The following is a 20,448-nucleotide window of genomic DNA, read 5'->3' as shown; positions in this document are numbered from 1 at the left end:
TCCAAAAAGGTGCTTTATTCTGCCATACAGAGTTACCAGTAACTCTGTATGGCAGAATAAAGCACCTTTTTGGATATCGTTTTCACCTGAGATGGATGCTGCTCTCTTTTCTTCTTTAAGGCGTAGCACAGGCTCAGCAGGAGAACATCAGACACTGATCCCAGAAGGATGTCGTCACTGGGTGAACCCCGGGAACCGGTGGAACATCGGATCACAGGCTAGACATCAGGACACAGGCTAGACATCAGGACACAGGCTAGACATCAGGACACAGGCAGGACATCAGGACACAGGCAGGACTTCAGGACACAAGCATGACATCAGGACAAAAGCAGGACAGGAAGGAACTCAAGCGTGATGGTGCAAGCACCGCCGTACTGGACCTGGACCAGACGGGGTTAGCTACGCACAGCAGGCTGAGCACAGAATAGTAAGAGCTCAGTAGGAACTCCTGACTCCATCTTTAAAAGATGACCCCCAGGAGTACAGTCACTGGGTACGGGGTGACAGACACAAAAGGGCTTCAGGAACATAATACAAAGGACACAGTTCAGACAGGATCAGGTACTGGATATGCAGCCTCCAGGAAAGGCGGATCTGGGTACTCTGCCCCCAGAACAGGCAGAAAACAGAAAACACAAACGGATCTAGGTATTCTGCCCCCAGAGAAGGAGGGATCTGGGTACTCTGTCCCCAGAACAGGCGGTAGACAAGTATCAAAAACAAGATACAAACGAATCTGGGTATTCTGCCCCCAGAGAAGGCAAGATCTGGGTACTCTGCCCCCAGAACAGGCGGTAGACAGGTATCAGCTCGTACAGATAGCACAGGAACTGTGGCTTAGGGCACCTGGCACCGACTGCTAGCCTGAACACACGTGGAAAGTCATGCACCAGCTGCAGAGAACCTCGCAAGCCGTGGCTAGCTTCCACAGCGGCAGCCAGGGACCACACAGTGGCCATGCAGCAGAGCAAAGACATCACAGCACATGTACAACTACGCAGCGGCGGCAGGGAACTGAGCAGCGTCCATACAGGTAACAGACAACAGTATCCCTGCACATTAGGGGAAGAGGAGCAAGGGTTAAAGCAGAGACATGCAGAGTAACGCCTAAAAAAGAAGGTATAAACTCAGCGGCGTTACACCTACCCTTAAAATTATAGACTGTTCATGTCTTTGTCAGTGGGCAAACTTACAAAATCAGCAAGGGATCAAATACTTATTTCCATTGTATAATGAACAGCAAAAGAAAGAGTACCAAGATACAAGAGACTGCCACTGAACAGATCGATATAAACCCAGCTTATCCGTCCTGTGGTACCAAAAAAAGAACCAAATCAAGACGGATAAAATTGGAACCAATATCCTATATGTGTGTCTAGATAAGCTCTGTGTCTACTTACATTTATATTTCTAAACCGCCCTAAATAGCTCACTGTTTAACCGGATTGCTGCAAGGCTCTCTAAACATTGCAGGATAAATATTAGCTGTTAGGTAACATTAATTCAGTAATTCAAATTATATGATTCAGTACTTGGAGCTTTTGTACAGATATTAGTTTCTTGGAGGGCAAGTCCATTATATCCGAGTTTTAAAGTCACGTGCTGGATGGAAGAATCAGGTCCAGCCTTCAGGTAAGTATGATGCTTTCAATTTATCTTTATATTCCGTTTCCAGGTATGTTCTTGTATTGTTGTGGTACAAGATTAAAACCGGATTGTGCCTTCTAAGGGGAGAACTTCAACAGTATCTAGGAATAAGTATATATATATATATATATGTTTAAAAAGTTATCTCACCCACCTCTAGTGATGAGCGAGGGTGCTCTTTACTCAAGATTTCCGAGCATGCTCGGGTGTTCTCCGAGTATTGTGGACGTGCTTGTAGATTATGTTTGTGTCGCTGCAGCAGCATGAATTGCTGCTGCTAGAATACATGTGGGGATTCCCTAACAAACAGGCAATCCCTGCATGTGTTCAGGTTGTCTAGCAGCCACAAATCATGCAGCGGCGGTGACACAAACATAATCTACAAGCACGCCCAAAATACTCAGAGAACAAAAGAGTATGCTCGGAAATCTCGAGTAACGAGCACACTCGCTCATCACTACCCCCCCTAATATTGGTGTGCAGATTTTGTAGGCCAAAGATTTTGATGTTACCAAGATTACCTTGATGATGTGTTGTGAAGTGTGAAGCCACTGACGTCAAGCTTTTCCATTTTTGTTCATCCGTCCTTACAAGCTGAATGGTAGAAATATGCTTCTGGACCCATCATCTCAATTGACCACCACAGACTTTGTCACATGTACAGATGATGGAATACACAACATTTCTGGTTTTACAATTATTATATAAACGTAATGTATATCGTTGAGTATCCAGTGGATTTATAAAGGTATCTCTTGTAGGTGGCATGTATTGGCAGATATTACACTTGAAGCAAGGAAATGAGCCCTTAAATGTGATACCACGTTGCAACTTATGGGTTGGTCTCGAGAAGGGACTGCTGGTCAACTGGTCACACAAATTTGGGGGTGTTTTGACTGTGAGTAACAGGTGATCTCCCACAAAGGCCTTTGTGTGGGAGTCGATCTTTGAAATATCCCAATGTTTCCCGAGAACACCCCTCACCTCATTCCCCTGATTATTAAAGTTTGTGATGAAGCGGAGACAATTGTCCTGTTTCTGGTACTAATAAGGAGTCCTGTGAGTGACCCTTAGCTCGTTGGAAGGCGGTGGATAGGATTTTCCTTGGATAGCCTTGTTGCCCCAATCGGTCTGTCAGTTGTTTGGTTTGGTCCCAAAAGTCTTCCCCTCTCGCGCAATTCTGTCTTGTAAGTAAGAATTGGCTGGTTGGAACTCCTTTCAGAGTATATAAGGGATGAAAGCTGTAATATTGCAACAAACCATTAGTTGCTGTTGGCATAAGCTACAAATTTGTGCAGTTTATCATCATAGATTAAATCCTGGAAGGAGATGTTGAAGTTGTTTACAGGTGGACTCCTGTATCTTGTCCCTCTTCTTCTTTGATTTTTTGCGTCCTCTCCTGGTCCTGTGTCTATTTTGCTGCCACTTGATGACAAAAAAATCACTAGAACTGATGTCTCTGGTTGAGGCATTGTTGGATGTAATCACCTCTGAAAGAGGCAGGAACTATAGTTTGTTGGGTGTTCCCCCTGTGTTTCCACTTATATGCCATGTTGTTACTGCAGTCTGTCCGCTACCTCTGAAGATTCCTCTTCTGACCCGCAACGATCTCTGTCTCAAATTTATCCAAAATACCCTTTAATCTTTCCTGAGAAGGTATTACCACTTTAGTCTTGTCAAGTTTAGCCAATTTGGATTCCAAGGATCTGATGTTGTACTTACTGTCAACTAATAGCCCTCTATCATGTTCTAGCAGCATATTAATGATGATCTCTGAACATCGTAACAATCCCTGTTCCCATATTTTTGAGAATTCTGATTTCTTAACCCCCTCAGTATAATGGAAGCCTTAAGATACAACCCCTGGCGCGAAAATTATGGAATCACCGGCCTTGGTTGATGTTCATTCAGTTGTTTAATTTTGTAGAAAAAAAGCAGATCACAGACATGGCACAAAACTAAAGTCATTTCAAATGGCAACTTTCTGGCTTTAAGAAATACTAAAAGAAATCAAGAACAAAAAATGTGGTAGTCAGTAATGGTTACTTTTTTTAACCAAGCATAGGGGAAAAATGATGGAATTACTCAATTCTGAGTTTTGTGCTATGTCTGTGATCTGCTTTTTTTCTACAAAATTAAACAACTGAATGAACATCCTCCAAGGCCGGTGATTCCATAATTTTTGCCAGGGGTTGTATTATTCTAGGCTCTAAATATTCCATCAAAGGCTTATGCCCAATTCATGGGTAGTAATCAGCTCAACTTATAGTTGAGAAAAATCTGCATCTGATACTTCTGTATTGGAAAATTAAAAAACATTTGCTGAGTCATTAGTCCAAAAGGCCTCTCGTACCTCCCAATACATCTTATGACAAATGGTCAAGAAAAGAGTTTATATATATACTGTAGATACCACCGAACCATGGGACGTGCTATCCAAGAGAACCACTACAAGGTGGAAAAAATCTAAAGTATCAAAGGCAAGCAAAGGATGCACAGCCTATATAATGCAGTTGGGTGCCTCAACATGTATCAAAGCAGACTACTATAAGGCTGGAGTCACACACAACGTATAAAAATACGGTCTGTTTTTTACAGACCAAATACGCAGAAGTGTTCCCTGAGCAGTGATTCGTATGTCATCCGTAGGCAAGGTGTGGCTGCGTATTTTGACCATGGAAACCTCCGTATGGCATTCGTAAGGCGAGATTTTCTCGCCTGCTTTCAAAATGGACATAGAATGGATCCATGGGCTCAAATATTCGTGAAAACATATATACAGTCTATATATATATATATATATATATATATATACACAGTGTATATATATATATATATATATACATATATATATATATATATATATATATATATATATATATATATATATATATATGAGACACACATATATATACAGTTATATGAAAAAGTTTGGGCACCCCTATTAATCTTAAGCTTAATGATTTATAAAAATAGTTTTTTTTGCAACAGCTATTTCAGTTTCATATATCTAATAACTGTTGGACACAGTAATGTTTCTGCCTTGAAATAAGGTTTATTGTACTAACAGAAAATGTGCAATCTGTATTCAAACAAAATTTGACAGGTGCATAAGTTTGGGCACCCCACCAGAAAAGTGACATTAATATTTAGTAGATCCTCCTTTTGCAAAAATAACAGCCTCTAGTCGCTTCCTGTAGCTTTTAATGAGTTCCTGGATCCTGGATGAAGGTATTTTTGACCATTTCTCTTTACAAAACAATTCCAGTTCAGTTAAGTTTGATGGTCGCCGAGCATGGACAGCCCTCTTCAAATGATCCCACAGATGTTCAATGATATTCAGGTCTGGGGACTGGGATGGCCATTCCAGAACAGTGTAATTGTTCCTCTGCATGAATGCCTGAGTAGATTTGGAGCGGTGTTTTGGATCATTGTCTTCATATATCTAATAACTGTTGGACACAGTAATGTTTCTGCCTTGAAATGAGGATTATTGTACTAACAGAAAATGTGCAATCTGCATTCAAACAAAATTTGACAGGTGCATAAGTATGGGCACCCTTATCATTACTGTGTCCAACAGTTATTAGATATATGAAACTGAAATAGCTGTTGCAAAAAAAAAAAAAATTGTTAAAAAACATTAAGCTTAAGATTAATAGGGGTGACCAAACTTTTTCATATAACTGTATATATATATTATATTTAATACAGAGCTAGATAGCAGAAAAGCAGGTAATTCAATTGCCTGCTTTTGCTATCTCCTTATTAAACCCGACAGGATATGAGACATGGTTTACATACAGTAAACCGTTTCATATCTCTTATTTTTTTACATATTCCTCACTACTAATGTTAGAAGTGTCTGTGTTCAAAATTTAGGAGCTCTAGGTGTTAAAATAAAGGGTTAAATCACGGAAAAAACTGGTGTGGGCTCCCACACAATTTTGTCTGCCAGAGTGGGAAAGCCAGTGACTGAGGGCAGATATTAATAGCCTAGAGAGGGACCATGGATATTGTCCTCCCCCCTGGCTAAAAACATCTGCCCCAACCACCCCAGAAAAGGCACATCTGTAAGATATGCCTATTCTGGCACTTAGCCTCTCTCTTCCCACTCCCCTGTAGCCGTGGGATATGGGGTAATAAGGGGTTAATATCACCTTGTTAATATAAGGTGACATTAAGCCTGGTTAATAAGACACCTATCCATTATTAATCCAACACACACACATTATGAATAAAGTATTTTAATGAAATAAATACACATGGGGCTTTAATATCTTTATTGTACTCTCAATCCAACTGACGACCCTCGATCTTCCAAAAAAAAAGGAAAAATAAAAAAACAATAATATCCCATACCTGTCCGCCGTATAGTCATGTCCCATGATGTAAATCCATCTGAAGGGGTTAAATAATTTTACAACCAGGAGCCTGCTAATGCAGCTGCCCTGGCTGTAAAAACTGGGGAATGAATGGACTGTAGGGGGAACATAGCTTCGTAGACTTGCGGTGATGCGCCCCCTTGTGGCATAAACTCATATGAACTCTAGCGTGGGAAAATATTCAGAAAAATTCCCACGCTAGAGTTCATATGAGTTTATGCCACCAGGGGGTGCATCACCACCAGTCTACGAAGCTACATTCCCCTGCATTCCATTCATTCCCCAGTTTTTACAGCCAGGGCAGCTGCATTAGCAGGCTCCTGGTTGTAAAATTATTTAATGTATTTATTTCATTAAAATACTTTATCCATAATGTGTGTGTGTTTTTTTTTAACCCTTTATTACTATTGGATTAATAATGGATAGGTGTCTTATTGACATCTCTCCATTATTAACCAGACTTAATGTCACCTTAGCCAGGTGACATTAACCCCTTATTACCCCATATCCCACCGCTACTCGGTAGTGGGAAGAGAGAGGCTAAGTGCCGGAATAGGCGCATCTTACAGATGTGCCTTTTCTGGGCTGGCTGGGGGCAGATGTTTTTAGCCAAGGGGCCAATAATCATAGTCCCTCTCTAGGCTATTAATATTGCCCTCAGTCACTGGCTTTCCCACTTTGGCGGAAAAAATTGCGTGGGAGCCAACGCCAGTTTTTTCCATGATTTAACCTTTTATTTTAACACCTAGAGCTCCCACATTTTGCACACAGACGCTTCTTACATTATTAGTGAGGAATATGTAAAAAAATAAGGGATATGAAATGGTTTACTGTATGTAAACCATGTCTCATATCCTGTCAGGTTTGATAAAGAGATACCAAAAACTGGTAATTGAATCTAGCTCTGTATTAAATATAAATATGTATATATATATATATATATATATATACATACATATATATATATATATATATATATATATATATATATATATATATATATATATACAGTGGGGCAAAAAAGTATTTAGTCAGTCAGCAATAGTGCAAGTTCCACCACTTAAAAATATGAGAGGCGTCTGTAATTTACATCATAGGTAGACCTCAACTATGGGAGACAAACTGAGAAAAAAAAATCCAGAAAATCACATTGTCTGTTTTTTTAACATTTTATTTGCATATTATGGTGGAAAATAAGTATTTGGTCAGAAACAAACAATCAAGATTTCTGGCTCTCACAGACCTGTAACTTCTTCTTTAAGAGTCTCCTCTTTCCTCCACTCATTACCTGTGGTAATGGCACCTGTTTAAACTTGTTATCAGTATAAAAAGACACCTGTGCACACCCTCAAACAGTCTGACTCCAAACTCCACTATGGTGAAGACCAAAGAGCTGTCAAAGGACACCAGAAACAAAATTGTAGCCCTGCACCAGGCTGGGAAGACTGAATCTGCAATAGCCAACCAGCTTGGAGTGAAGAAATCAACAGTGGGAGCAATAATTAGAAAATGGAAGACATACAAGACCACTGATAATCTCCCTCGATCTGGGGCTCCACGCAAAATCCCACCCCGTGGGATCAGAATGATCACAAGAACGGTGAGCAAAAATCCCAGAACCACGCGGGGGGACCTAGTGAATGAACTGCAGAGAGCTGGGACCAATGTAACAAGGCCTACCATAAGTAACACACTACGCCACCATGGACTCAGATCCTGCAGTGCCAGACGTGTCCCACTGCTTAAGCCAGTACATGTCCGGGCCCGTCTGAAGTTTGCTAGAGAGCATTTGGATGATCCAGATGAGTTTTGGGAGAATGTCCTATGGTCTGATGAAACCAAACTGGAACTGTTTGGTAGAAACACAACTTGTCATGTTTGGAGGAAAAAGAATACTGAGTTGCATCCATCAAACACCATACCTACTGTAAAGCATGGTGGTGGAAACATCATGCTTTGGGGCTGTTTCTCTGCAAAGGGGCCAGGACGACTGATCCGGGTACATGAAAGAATGAATGGGGCCATGTATCGTGAGATTTTGAGTGCAAACCTCCCTTCCATTAGCAAAGGCATTGAAGATGAAACGTGGCTGGGTCTTTCAACATGACAATGATCCAAAGCACACCGCCAGGGCAACGAAGGAGTGGCTTCGTAAGAAGCATTTCAAGGTCCTGGAGTGGCCTAGCCAGTCTCCAGATCTCAACCCTATAGAAAACCTTTGGAGGGAGTTGAAAGTCCGTGTTGCCAAGCGAAAAGCCAAAAACATCACTGCTCTAGAGGAGATCTGCATGGAGGAATGGGCCAACATACCAACAACAGTGTGTGGCAACCTTGTGAAGACTTACAGAAAACGTTTGACCTCTGTCATTGCCAAAAAAGGATATATTACAAAGTATTGAGATGAAATTTTGTTTCTGACCAAATACTTATTTTCCACCATAATATGCAAATAAAATGTTAAAAAAACAGACAATGTGATTTTCTGGATTTTTTTTTCTCAGTTTGTCTCCCATAGTTGAGGTCTACCTATGATGTAAATTACAGACGCCACTCATCTTTTTAAGTGGTGGAACTTGCACTATTGCTGACTGACTAAATACTTTTTTGCCCCACTGTATATATACAGTTGTGGCCAAAAGTATTGACACCCCTGCAATTCTGTAAGATAATACTCAGTTTCTTCCTGAAAATGGTTGCAATCACAAATTCTTTGGTATTATTATCTTCATTTAATTTGTCTTAAATGAAAAAAACACAAAAGAGAATGAATCAAAAAGCAAAACATTGATCATTTCACACAAAACTCCAAAAATGGGCCAGACTAAAGTATTGGCACTCTCAGCCTAATACTTGGTTGCACAACCTTTAGCCAAAATAACTGCGACCAACCGCTTCCGGTAACCATCAATGAGTTTCTTACAATGCTCTGCTGAAATTTTAGACCATTCTTCTTTAGCAAACTGCTCCAGGTCCCTGATATTTGAAGGGTGCCTTCTCCAAACTGCCATTTTTAGATCTCTCCACAGGTGTTCTATGGGATTCAGGTCTGGACTCATTGCTGGCCACCTTAGAAGTCTTCAGTGCTTTCTCTCAAACCATTTTCTAGTGCTGAAGACTTTGCCTCTTTCTTTAAACAGAAGATTGATACGATCAGAGAAAGCTTTGGCCCACAGTGCCCACTGCCCCTCTTAGCTGCTCAACCCTGCTCCTCCAAAACCAGCTTCTCCACCATGACAGAAGATCAGCTCTCCACCCTCCTGTCAAGATCACACCTCACCACCTGCACGCTCGACCCGCTCCCGTCTCACCTCATCCCTAACCTTTCCACAGTCTTCATCCCAACCCTAATGTACCTCTTCAACCTCTCAGTCATAACGGGTGTCTTCCCCTCATCCTTCAAGCATGCCAAGATCACACCCATCCTCAAAAAGCCCTCCTTCGACCCATCCTCTGTGTCTAGCTATCGCCCGATATCTCTTCTCCCTTATGCCTCCAAATTGCAGGAGCAACACGTCCATCTTGAACTGTCCTCCCACCTCTCCTCCTGCTCCCTCTTTGATCGGTTACAATCTGGCTTCCGTTCCCATCACTCAACTGAAACTGCCCTAACTAAAGTCACCAATGACCTACTAACTGCCAAGAGCAAGCGATACTACTTTGTCCTCCTTCTCCTGAACCTGTCTTCTGCCTTCGACACTGTGGACCACTCCCTTCTGCTACAAATCCTCTCATCTCTTGGCATCACAGACTTGGCCCTTTCCTGGATCTCGTCATATCTGACAGACCGAACATTCGGTGTCTCCCTCCCCCACACCACCTCCTCACTTCGCCCCTTGTCAGTCGGTGTTCCTCAAGGCTCTGTTCTAGGACCCCTACTCTTCTCCATCTACACTTTCGGCCTGGGACAGCTCATAGAATCCCACGGTATGCAGTACCATCTCTACGCTGATGACATGCAGATCTACCTATCCGGACCTGACCTCACCTCCTTACTTACCAAAATCCCGCACTGTCTGTCTGCTATTTCAGCCTTCTTTTCTGCTCTCTTTCTACAACTGAATATGGACAAAACAGAATTCATCATCTTTCCCTATCTCACTCTACCCCTCCACCAGACCTATCCATCAATGTTAATGGCTGCTCACTTTCCCCTGTCCCACACGCCCGGTGCCTCGGGGTGATCCTCGACTCTGCCCTCTCTTTCAAGCCACATATCCAAGCCCTTGCCTCCTCCTGCCGTCTCAAACTCAAAAATATTTCCCGGATCCATGCTTTCCTTTACCGCGACACCGCAAAAAACGCTAATGCATGCCCTTATCATCTCCCGCCTCGACTACTGCAACCTCCTACTCACAGGACTCCCCTCTAGCACTCTGGCACCACTCCAATCCATCCTACACTCTGCTGCCCGACTAATCTACCTGTTTCCCTGCTATTCCACAGCCTCTCCCCTATGTCAAGCCCTTCACTGGCTTCCTATCGACGAGAGACTCCAGATCAAAACCCTCACAATGACATACAAAGCCATCCACAACCTGTCTCCTCCATACATCTGTGACATGGTCTCCCGGTACCTACACGCAACCTCCGATCCTCTCAAGACCTCCTCCTCTACTCCCCTCTCATCTCTTCTTCCCACAACCGCATCCATGACTTCTCCCGTGCTTCCCCCATACTCTGGAACTCTCTACCCCAACACATCAGACTCTCGCCTACCATAGAAACCTTCAAAAAGAACCTGAAGACTCACCTTTTCCGACAAGCCTACAGCCTGCAGTGATCCTGAACTTACTGAACTGCCGCACAACCTGCCCTACCCTCTCCTAGTGTTTCATCACCCATCCCCTGAAGACTGTGAGCCCTCGCGGGCAGGGTCATCCCTCCTTATGTATCCGTGTGCCTTGTTTTTTGCTCATGTTTAATGTATTTGTCTATATTTGCCCCGTATTCACATGTAAAGCGCCATGGAATAAATGGAGCTATAAAAATGTATAATAATAATAATAATAATAATAATGTTGATTCTTTTGCCCAAAAAGCTCTACTTTTGTCTCATCTGACCAGAGAACATTCTTCCAAAACGTTTTAGGCTTTTTCAGGTAAGTTTTGGCAAACTCCAGCCTGGCTTTTTTATGTCTCGGGGTAAGAAGTGGGGTCTTCCTGGGTCTCCTACCATACAGTACCTTTTCATTCAGACACTGACGGATAGTACGGGTTGAAACTGTTGTACCCTCGGACTGCAGGGCAGCTTGAACTTGTTTGGATGTTAGTCGAGGTTCTTTATCCAACAGCCGCACAATCTTGCGTTGAAATCTCTTGTCAGTTTTTCTTTTTCGTTCACATCTAGGGAGGTTAGCCACAGTGCCATGGGCTTTAAACTTCTTGATGACACTGCGCACGGTAGACACAGGAACATTCAGGTCTTTGGAGATGGACTTGTAGCCTTGAGATTGCTCATGCTTCCTCACAATTTGGTTTCTCAAGTCCTCAGACAGTTCTTTGGTCTTCTTTCTTTTTTCCATGCTCAATGTGGTACACACAAGGACACAGGACAGAGGTTGAGTCAACTTTAATCCATATCAACTGGCTGCAAGTGTGATTTAGTTAGGTGCCACAGGTAAGTTACAGGTGCTGTTAATTACACAAATTAGAGAAGCATCACATGATTTTTCGAATAGTGCCAATACTTTTGTCCACCCCCTTTTTTATGTTTGGTGTGGAATTACATCCAATTTGGCTTTAGGACAATTATTTTTGTGTTTTTTCATTTAAGACAAATCAAATGAAGATAATAATAACAAAAGAATTTGTGTTTGCAATCATTTTCAGGAAGAAACTGAGTATTATCTGACAGAATTGCAGGGGTGTCAATATTTTTGGCCACAACTGTATGTGTCGCCTGGGTGGCGAGCATTTATATTGGTATATGGTCTCCATCCTGGTATGTGCTGCTCCATCCTGCGTCCCCATCCTGTCATGTGCTGCTCCATCCTGCGTCCCCATCCTGTCATGTGCTGCTCCATCCTGCGCCCCATCCTGTCATGTGCTGCACCCATCCTGCGCCTCCATTCTGTCATTTGCTGCTTCCATCCAGCGCCCCATCCTGTCATGTGCAGCTCCCATCCTGCGTCCCTGTTCTGTCATGTGCTGCTTCCATCCTGCACCCCCGTTCTGTCATGTGCTGCTCCCATCCTGCGCCCCCATTCTGACATGTGCTGCTCCCATCCTGCGCCCCCATTCTGACATGTGCTGCACCCATCCTGCGCCTCCATTCTGTCATTTGCTGCTTCCATCCAGCGCCCCATCCTGTCATGTGCAGCTCCCATCCTGCGTCCCTGTTCTGTCATGTGCTGCTTCCATCCTGCACCCCCGTTCTGTCATGTGCTGCCCCCATCCTGCACCCCCGTTCTGTCATGTGCTGCCCTATTCTGTCATGTGCTGCTCCCATCCTGCGTCCCTGTTCTGTCATGTGCTGCCCCATCTTGCGCCACCGTTCTGTAATTTGCTGCTCCCATCCATATGCCCCATACGCTGCTCCATAAAGGTTGATGGCCCCATAAGATGCTCCATAGTATATGCCTCATATGCTGCTCCATTATGGTTGATGGCCCCATAAGATGCTCCATAGTATGGATGGAAAACCTGGAAAAGAAGGGGTGGCTGGGAAAAACTGTCCGTCTTCACCAACCGTAATGTCAGCATTTCAAAGGCCAGTTATTTAGACATACTGTCTTTCAGGACCATGGCTTCTGGGTGGCTAGGTTGGTATCTCCTCTTTCTCTCAAAGATTTGGGGGATGGAAAGCTGAACACTTCCATGGGATGGTGTGGAGATACTCGGTTACACTGGTGGTGATACTGTTGTAAGAAGGAAGACCGGGTTGCGGGTACCTGTACAAAGCCAGGTCCGGAACTCTTGAGGCTGCCTCCCATGTTGCCTGGGGGGAAGGAATGAGGGACCGGACCATCCTCATGACCCAGGTAGGAGGGGCGCTACAAAAGAAAAAGCGCGTGCAGCGGCAGGCAGTTTGGCGCAAATGGACAGCACGCAGCCGGATGAGCAGTATTCTCCACCTGCTGAGCACCGGTGCTGGGATAGGCTGCGGCTCACGGCTCTCGTCGTGACCAACAAGCCGGGAAAGAGAGAGGTGTCGCGCACTCACAGACTTTGGGTACTGCCCATGTGCGGAGGAGAGACTGCTGAGTATCAGACATACGTTTGTGGCCTACCCTGCCATTTGCTGGATGACAACCCACATTCCATCCTGAGAGTGCTGCGGCCTGGCTTGCTATGGCCACACACGTTGATGGACTAGGGGCTCAGCGGAAGTGACCGGAGACCGACCGCTGCTGCCAGAAGATGGATCATTGTTCAAAGGACCCCCACTGTGGACCTTTTCCCGGCCATTGCCGGTGCTACAACCCCTGTGGGATTATCTGCGGTGGAGGAGCATTAAGAACACGATAAGTTTAATAACTGGACTACTAATATTTCCATCTTGTTATTTCTCCTACCTATTCTTTAACCATTTATCTCCCTGCGAGGAGTTAATACCGTGTTTAAGTAAATTGTTAAGTTTGTTAACCCTTGCTCTGCCTCCTGTCTATCACTGCATCCCGCAACCTGCTTACACTGTCACATCCTCTCTTTTCAGGGATGTAGGTGGCCCTGTTGATTGTGAGCAGGCGGACGAGGCTGAGACTACAGAAGAAAAGGGAGCAGGAGGAGGCTCAGATCTGTCATGCTTTTTTAAGGTGTATACTCTACTGCACCTCATGCTTGGAATTCAGCTGTCTCCTCATACAGGTGGTGCACAGGTTCAGACCATTTATACCTCGCTTCAATGCAAACCACCTGTCATTTGTCGGCAGCAAAGTCCCTGAAGAAATGTCACATGAGGGAGCTCTTTTGAGCTGTCTTTGGTTTACTTATATCAGAGGCTTGGTGGGCAGTAGCAGCTGATGTACTGACTAAGGGCTGCCCACTGTGCCTTTGCACCCTGCTCCTTCTTTTGCTGTGCTCTTGTGGCATTGTGGCCACCTCCTCTTATTCTGAACTGCGCACATCACTAGGATGGTCTTTGCTCCATGTGGGGTCTAGGACCTCATCATCCCCTGCATCATCTACCATTGACTCCTCAACCCTGCCCTCCTTGCCAGGCTGCACAATGCATAAAGACACTGCAGTTGGCAACTGAGTTTGGTCATCATCTGACATATGCTGCGGGGATCCACTGGCCATGTGCACTAGCCCTCCCACATACTCATCATCCAACCTAACAAGTAGTAGGGCATTAGTGCACTCAGTCTCGTCCACTTCTGGAGCAGCCCACGGAACCCCAGCCAGTGGAGTCATCATAAAGCAGAAGATACTGCTGCATGACTTGGGGCTCAGACTTCTTGGCTAATTTGCAAGGGGAGAGGATGAAGCCAGATGACCATGGTCCTCAGGTGTCAACTGTGGACTTTCAGTAACTATATATATAAGGGGCGCACCCCTGTATAGGTCATGAAAACAGGGTGCAAAGACCTAGTCTGTAATAAATAATAGAACCACAAGAGAGAAAAGACCAATAATGGTATGCACACCCATAGAATTTACAAAAAATATCAAACTTTAATTGCACCTCAAAAAGACAAACACATAATAAAACCACTTAAAACAAGGCCTGAATACAGGACCAAATGACCATCACCCCTATATATATATAATGTATATGGAACATCATAATTAACATACAAAGTGCTTGGTCAATAACAATAATGTACCAATATACAGTGTCTCCTATCCATAGTTACAATAACCCCAATGACAGAATAATGTACAGGCTTAATATTATAAATATAAGAAAAAAAAACAAAATAATAACACACATTAATCTGTAGTCATATGTATATGTTAATATAACCCCATATAATGGATATAGTAAACTGCAGTATTATCTTAGCATGCTCAATACCCCAACGATAATGGTACCAATAGTCCTCTCATGATATTGACTTGGGCTATACGCCCAAAATCCCAACCAAGTGTGAACCAAGCCTGCCCACAGTGATCTGTGGAACATACTGCAAGGTAAAAAGCAAGAGATTCACAAGCTTAAAGCAAAGCGTGGGAAAAGAATTTGTAAATGTAAAGAAAATTGCCAAAGGCAAAGCACCGGTGCTCAGGAATCATATACCATGGGTAGAGATGCTTAGAGAAGATAGGAGACATGCCAAGGTGTAAGGTAAGAGCCCCACGCGTATCGCTGTAAGCACAGCTTCGTCAGGGGAACTGTGGACTTTTAGTACTGGACCGGGTGGAAGATAATGCAAAGGAACTGGAGCAACTGTCAACCATCCAATCTAACACCTTTTCAACCTCTTGTGGCCTCACCATTTGTGCAGTGGTATTCAGGCCTATGAAAGGACAAATAACGTCCTGTAACCTGCATTAACCAAAGGAATGTGTTGTATATGGGCACGTAGCAGGTGCAGAACAACCACGTCCTCTCCCTGCCTCAGCTACACCACCACCGGCATAAGAAGCTGCACAAGCATGACCATGGCCACGTCCATGTCCCTTATTTGATGCTCTCCACATTTTTGTTGAGTTAATTTTCTAAACACTACTTGCAAAGGGATGGCAGAAGAGTAGATTTATTTATTTGCAGCAGTACTAGAAAAACACAGCGGTCCTGAAAATTATTTATTTGGCTTACAAATTGCAACTAGACAGCTGATGCCAATTATTTATTTCCCGGACTAATAAAAAACACACATCAAATTCTTTTTGAGGACTAGAAATGAAATTGGGCAGAGTACATATAGCGGCTTAAAGGACAGTACTCCCACAGGTGGGGGTGCAGAGTACACACAGCAGCTTAAAGGAGAATACTCCCAGAGGCGGTGAGTGCAGAGTACACAAAGCTGCTTAAAGGACAGTACTCCCACAGGCAGAAGGGTGCAGAGTACACATAGTGGCTTAAAGGACAGTACTCTCACACCTGGGGGGTGCAGACTACACACAGCGCCTTAAAGGACAGTACTCCCACAGGCCAGGGGTGCAGAGTTCACATAGTGGCTTAAAGGACAGTACTCCCACATCCAGGGGGGATGCAGAATACACACAGCGGCTTTAAGGACATTACTCCCACAGATATGGGTGCAGAGTACACACAGTGGCTTAAAGGATTGTAATCCCACAGGCAAGGGGGTGGAAAGTATGCAACACCCCAGGTAACCGGTTGTTGCAGTGATGTTACCTTCCTTACGGGGAGGGCGATATCATGCTCAGAGGCAAAGGAATTCCCTTTATCAGGTAAGGCACTCACATGCAACATATTCCAAATCCAGACCAGGAGGGGGAGCTCAGAACCCAGATTCAGGGGAGCTTCCCTCAAATATGGATATATGTCCTGGTCTGGAGGAGGAGTGAGCCAGTCTAGGAGAGACACAGAAGGAGAAGGAAGTCTGAGAGAGCAGACAGAGAGGCCCAGCAGCCACGTGGGCTCAGAACTTTAAGTGAACGACCCGCACCACACCTGAGATGCAGCAGCACCTGAGGAGCCCGGGGCATGATAGAGTCCCTTTAAAAAGGCTCAAGCTGCCCGTCATGCAGGTACCTGTCCCAGGACAAAGGAAAAGAGGACTTTGCCAGTAAGCTTCAGGCAGCAGGGACCTCACATAGAACGGCGCTAGTTGGAAAGGCTCACGGAAAAGGGATTCAACCATTGCCTCTGAGCCGGCCGGGCCACATCACCATCCATGCCTGGTACCCTGGACTGTGGCCTGCCAACTACAGTAAACCAGGTTAAGACTTTACAACTTGTGTCCTTTACCCATTGCCCGGCGTACACCATCATTGCCATACACTATAGGACCCCTGAGGACCCCGCTTCAGCTGTGGGAAGTGCTACCATCTTTGCTGCAACAACAACATCCCCCAGAGGACCCCTTTAAAGCAGCGTCGGTTCCAATATTGACCGAGAACCACAGGTGGCATCACAACAGACTTATTCACAATTCCCCTTTAAAGACCGTTCCCCTTTTATTGTGGACGCCCAAGGCCACGGACCCGGTCGCGGCCGCCGTGACATCCCCTTTAAGAGACAGGACCTGGTGCCGAGTACCCCACGGCCCAGGCGGGGCGCTCCAAGTACACTTTTAGCACAGTACTAGCACAGTACTACCACAGATATGGGTTGTAGAATACAGTCAGAATTTGTCCCTCACTCCAGCTGCGTCATATCCTTACACTAATGACAGCATAATAGCGGCGACACTCGTGATCCGGCCTTTATACAGGCCAAGTCATGTGCTGCGCCATCCTTTATACAGGCCGGGTCACGTGCTGCGCCAGCCTTTATACAGGTCGGGTTGCGTGCTGCGCCAGCCTTTATACAGGTCGGGTTGCGTGCTACGGCAGCCAATCACAGCCATGCCAATACTTAGCATGACTGTGATGGCTCTGGAAGTGCCAACAGTCTGCAGTCTTTCAACAAGCTTTATTAGACTGGCGAATCTAAACAGCAAACTATACATACAGTAAAACATCTGGTTTGCTAGGTATCCAGTACGAACCCCGACCTTTCTAGTTTGGTTTCGCTCATGACTACTCATAAGAACTGTGATGAGTCTATAGAAATGGCATGAGGTGACTTTTACTGTCTTTATCTCATTTACTTTAGCTTTGCCTTGCAGCATCCTGTATTTCCTCAGCTCTTATTCTTTATATACCATTCTCCCACTGCAGTGGCAGCCACTCACATATTGTACCCCGTCATTAATCACATCCTCTTCCTAAACCTTTGATTCCCCTCTCTATTTCCTTTTTGACCTTGAAATTCCTTAAGTTTCCTGCTCCTACCCCCATGAAGTAACAGTTTTAACCACTGTCATTGCAAGTATAGAACTGTAATCCGTTGAGTAAAGAAGTATATAAACTATGAAAGACAAATTCAGACACAAGTATACAGCAGCATTTATGGAACATGTATATGCAGCAGATTCTGTTCTCTGTTCCCAGCAAATTGTAAAATTGGGTGATGTACTGTTTTTTATTATAGACTAGATGGCAGCCCGATTCTAAAGAATCGGGAGTCTAGAATCCATATATACTTTATTTATTCAAATGTAAGAATAATACAATTAATAAATAATAGTAAGAAAGAACAAAAATAATAGGCAGTATATGGAGAAAACACCAAACAAAAGTTCAAAATTGGTGTGAAAATGTCACTGAACCACTTCACAACTAAATATATATAGTTTTGGTAAATGGTATTATCATTTTTTTGACGAAATTCGGCAGGAGCTTGAAGAGCAACGTCACTGGGCCCGCCTCCACGCAGTAGAAACTTGCTGTGAGGTAAAAATTCAAAAATCACACCAAAATGGCGGGCGGAGTGTGTCACAGTACGGCACGTTTCTGATTGGTCGCTCGCAGCAGGCGGCAACCAATCAGACACTGGACACTGTTGACGTCACTTATCTCCGGACATTAGCTCCGGACATTAGCTCCGGACATTAGCTCCGGACATTATCTCCGCACATTAGCTCCGGACATTAGCTCCGGACATTAGCTCCGGACAAAGCCACGGAAGTTGGCACAAATTGCAGGAAGTAGTATTCTAGGCAATTAATCTCCGGACATTAGCTCCGGACATTAGCTCCGGACATTAGCTCCGGACATTAGCTCCGGACAAAGCCACGGAAGTTGGCACAAATTGCAGGAAGTAGTATTCTAGGCAATTATATATTAGATATCATAGACCAGTGGTGAGCAATTGATGTTCCAGATGGGCCACATAAGAGACCATGACTGCTGTGGAGGGCCGAACCAATAGGCTGAAATTAATAATGCTCCATATTAATATTGACATATTAATTATAATTATTTATATTAATTGTATCACTTAATATTGACCAGAATTAGGTATGCTGACATCCCCCTACATACCATATGGGCCTACACACATACCCCTATATACCGTAAGAACCCACACAGAGCCCCTATATACAGTATAATCCCCACATAGCCTCTCTATATACAATATGAGCTCTCACGTAGTCTCCTATATAGATTATGAGACCTCACAAAGCCTCCTTTATGCAGTATGAGCCCCACATAGCCTCTCTATATACAATATGAGCACTCGTATAGCCTGCTATATACACTAAGAGCCCCCACCTCCCACATAGCCTCCAATACAGTATGGGCCACAACACAGCCTCCTATATACAGTTTTAGCCCCAACAATGCCTCACTATATAGAGTGTGAGCCCTACATAGCCTCCATATATACAGTGTGAGCCCCACATAGTCTCCAGATATACAGTGTGAGCCTCCATATAGCCTCCATATACACAGCATGAGCCCCACATAGCCTCGGAAATCAAGCATGTGCCCCACATAGCCTCTTATATACAGCATGTACCCCACATTGCTTCATTATATACAGTATGAGCCCCCACATAGCCTCCTACATTCAGTATGAGCCTCTCCATATATGCAATGTGAACCTCACAAGGCCTCCATATACACAGTGTGAGCCCCACATAGCCTCCATATATACAGTGTGAACCCCAAGTAGCCCCATATATACAGTATGATCCCCACATATCCACCATATATATAGTGTGATCCCCACATAGCCTCCATATACACAGTGTGAGCCCCTTATTGCCTCCGTATACTATACACAGTGTGAGCCCCACATAGTCTTCATTAACATTGTGCGAGCCTCCACATAGCTTCCATATATATAGTATGAGCCCCACGTAGCCCCCATATGTACACGGTAAGCCCCACATAGCCTCCATATATACACTGTGAGCCTCATATAGCCTCCATATATAGTGTGAGCCCCACATAGCCTCCTATGTACATACACATATTCCATACACATATTCCGCTGTACTTTGCTCTTGTCTCCTGTGCACAGAGTCTCAGCTCAGCAAGATGAAATTACATCATCGCGTCTGTCTCACAGACTGATTGGTGGAAGATGGCGCCAGAGGCCCTATCCTCCACCAATATATTCACAGCTGTCTGCATCTTGAATATGTAGATAGTGATGACAGCAAGCGGCAGATGGACGTCCAGCAGTGGAGGGCATGGTGTGGCCTGTGGGCCGCTGTTTCAGCCCTTCAGTTGTCTCAGTCCAGAGGTTTGGACGTGGCCCGCTGGTCGCATTTTGCCGAGGTCTGTTATAGACTATCATAAACGGAAAAAATACAAAAACATAATATAATCATTTGCTGCCTACATAGGGATTTCGCAGTGCTTAAAGGGGTTTCAAAAGCACAGCTTCATCAGCGGAATAGTGGTCACGGCCAGGTACTGCACATCCAACCCCTATTTGAATCAATGGTGGCAGATGTGCAGTACCTGGCCGCGATTACTATACTGTTGACAAAGCTGTGCAGCT

The 20,448-nt window shown here is 44.4% G+C and overlaps 1 long non-coding RNA gene across 1 annotated transcript in view; it reads left to right on the top strand.

Moving 5' to 3' along the window:
* The first annotated feature begins 1,583 nt into the window (after positions 1-1,583).
* Positions 1,584-20,448, top strand: part of LOC138672119 (uncharacterized) — a 42,006-nt gene continuing 23,141 nt past the window's right edge. Inside the window, exons 1-2 of the long non-coding RNA XR_011319589.1 lie at positions 1,584-1,635; positions 13,690-13,789. This is a non-coding gene — a long non-coding RNA (uncharacterized lncRNA). The remainder of the gene's footprint in view (positions 1,636-13,689; positions 13,790-20,448) is intronic.

The sequence above is a fragment of the Ranitomeya imitator genome, chromosome 3, assembly GCF_032444005.1.
Source record: "Ranitomeya imitator isolate aRanImi1 chromosome 3, aRanImi1.pri, whole genome shotgun sequence".
In the NCBI taxonomy this organism is placed as follows: domain Eukaryota; kingdom Metazoa; phylum Chordata; class Amphibia; order Anura; family Dendrobatidae; genus Ranitomeya; species Ranitomeya imitator.
The sequence above is the reverse complement of the archived record's forward strand: the minus strand, read 5'-3'. Positions and strand labels throughout refer to the sequence as shown.